The sequence below is a fragment of the Pteropus alecto genome, unplaced genomic scaffold (assembly GCF_000325575.1).
Source record: "Pteropus alecto unplaced genomic scaffold, ASM32557v1 scaffold250, whole genome shotgun sequence".
Classification (NCBI taxonomy): Eukaryota; Metazoa; Chordata; class Mammalia; order Chiroptera; family Pteropodidae; genus Pteropus; species Pteropus alecto.
The window spans coordinates 304,953-307,969 of NW_006430732.1; positions in this window are offsets into that span (position 1 = coordinate 304,953).

Genomic DNA, 3,017 nt, shown 5'->3' on the forward strand with positions numbered 1-3,017 from the left:
CTATAGGTCATTTTTAGTGGCCTTATTAAAAATAAATAAATAAGTAAATAAATTTCCTGTAAAGGGCCACTTTCTTGAATTTATATATATATAAAAAAAGACCTTATATTATGTAATGCAGGTAGTCCCTTATTTATCTTTGATCGCCTCAAATAATTGAGCAATTTCAAGAAATTCAATTTAGAAATGCAAAATTTACCAAAAAGATTTTTCTACAAATTTTAATCTTAAGAATTATTTTAATTAATGATTTTTAAAAAAAATTTATGGTCATATTGTGGTTATGTTTTCTTGAAGAGTCCTTATTTTCTGAGGTGTATAAAGAAATTTCAATGGATAAAGTGCTATAATGTCTGGAATTGCTTTAATGACAATTTATTGAGAAAAGTGAGAACACCAATGTGGATATACATGACACAAAAGTACTCATGAGTTCTTTGCTGAAAGTGGGTCGAGGATGTATGCAGTTCAATATGTTATTCTTCCTACTTTTACATAAGTTTGAAATTTCTCATAAAGTGTTTTTTTTTTTTTTTAATTTCATTTGGCAGAGTCAGTTCTGTAATACACCTGGTTAGGAAACAACAATAACAACAATGTCTTAGATAACATTCTTTTTCTACATCTGAAATTATTCTCTGTATATAGTTTTCCAAATTTTCTGACCATGTTATAACCATGTTTGTTTTTTCCTAAGTTATACAACTTGGAAATCATTTTAGATTCATGTAGTAACCTCTTCCAGTCTGACACCACACTGTATTCTCTTTCGTTCAGCCCTCTCATCTTTATTTCCACTGTCAATTCCTTATGACTGCATCAAAGTTACAACTAAACTATAGAAAAACCATCATTGAGAATCTTCTCATGACTGCATCAAAGTTACAACTAAACTATAGAAAAACCGTCATTGAGAATCTCCTGAAGTCTAGATAAACAAAAGTCCTAAAACTAAGAACATACAGAAGAAGCCACCTTCTAGAAGGGTGGAGATGCAGAACAGGCTGGTCCCACACTCGTGTTTGGCAGTTAAACATCAGAAGAAATATCTAGGCTACAGAGGTCTCCCAGGAAGACCAAAGGGTCTCATCTTCACACAATGCTCCCAGACCAGGGTTCCATTACTGGGAATAAAAGTCCTCACAACATTTGGCTATGAAAACTGGGGCGGGGTGGGGGGGTTGTGGCTGAGTGAGACAGACAGCTGCTGGAGTTCCAGGTGTTTCTCTTAAAGGGCTTACGCATAAACTTACTCACTTTTGGGCTCACTCATTTTGAGCTCCAGTACTGGAGAAGCAGCTTGAAAGATAGAAACTGAATTGTCTAACTTTAGGGTGAAGGCTGGAGGGGCAGAGTTCTTCCAGACAGAAGTGCTGGTAGAATTCATTGTTCCTTTGTTTGAGCCCTTTTCTGGTATGCAGACTCAGGCAGCTGCTTTTATCTGTCTCCATCAACCTTGTTAACACAGGTCTCCACACCATGGTGATTCCCTGAGACCTCACCCCTATTCAACTTTCAGACTCAACCAAGCTGCTTCTAGTGGCTTTTCCATATAAGTGGCATGTCCTGGCTCATGCTGTGGACTTTTCTAAAACATATCAAAGGTTCAAAAAACCCAAACAAGCAGCATCTGGCCTCGGCATGCCCCGTACCTCTTGCTGAGAAGCTCCAAGCCTGGCACTAGTGGCAGCCAACCTCAGTTTGTGGCATGGCCTTTGAGGCACCACCAAGCCTAACACAGGTGGGGACCATGTACAGATTGCTTGATGGCTTATACCACGTGGCCTTGAAACGACACAGGCTGTGGCTAAACTTGTCCTGCAGGGGGACCCATTCTGGGAGGCCCCAGGATCAGCATGCCCCATAGCCAGCTTCAGATCATGTAGAAGTACCACCCAGGGCTGCATCTAAGAATAACATACCCAAAGGGCAGACTGGGCAGGCACCAAAGCCCTGTGAATTTTGCTTCATGGGTTTAGCCCATGCACAATAGCTCGTCTACTATAGTCACTGGCCAGACCTCACAACCAATCAGCCCATGCTTAGTTTTGCCCATCGATATGAACAGAAACCAAGGCCCAATCAGAACAGGAGGGCACACATAACTTATACAAGAGACGCACTCGAAGCACTCAGCTCAGGCAACAAGGGAGACAGCACCACTGTGCTCCATAGTACATCTACTACATAAGGCCACTTGACTAGCAGTCAAGTGACATGGGAGACATGGCAACCCTACTTAATACATAGAAATAAACATAGGGAGGCAGCCAAAATGGGGAGACAAAGAAACATGTTCCATATAAAAGAACAGAACAAAACTCCAGAAAAATAACTAAACAAAATGGAGGCAAGCAATTTACTATATGCAGAATTCAAAACATTGATTATGAGGATGGTAAATGAACTTTAACAAAGAGATAGAAAACATGAAAATAGAGATGGAAAAACAAAAGAGAATCAGTCAGAAATGTAGAATATGATAACTGAATTAAAGAACACTTTAGGAGAAATCAAGAGTAGATTAGATGAAGCAGATGAATCAACATGTTAGAAGATAAGGTAGCAGAAAACAATCAGGACAGTAAAAAAAAAAAAAAATCCAGAAAAAATGAAAATAGTTTAAAGGGCCTCTGAGAAAAAAATCAAGCATACCAACATTTACATCACAGGGGGACAGAAAGAAGAGAGAGAGCAAGAAATGAAAAACATATTTGAAGAAATAATGACAGAAAATCTTTTTAACCCGGTGAAGGTAATAGACATTAAAGCCTCACAAGCACAGAATCTCAAAGAAGATGGACCCAAAGAGGCCCATACCAAGACACATCATAATTAAAATGACAAAGTTTAAAGACAAAGAGAGAATCTTAAAAGCAGCAAGAGAAAAGCAATTAGTTACTTCAAGAGAGCTCCCATAAGACTGTCATCCGATTTCTCAACAGAAACTTTGCAGATCGTGAAGGATTGGCATAAAAAATTCAAAGCGATGAAAAGCCAGGACCTACAACCAAGAT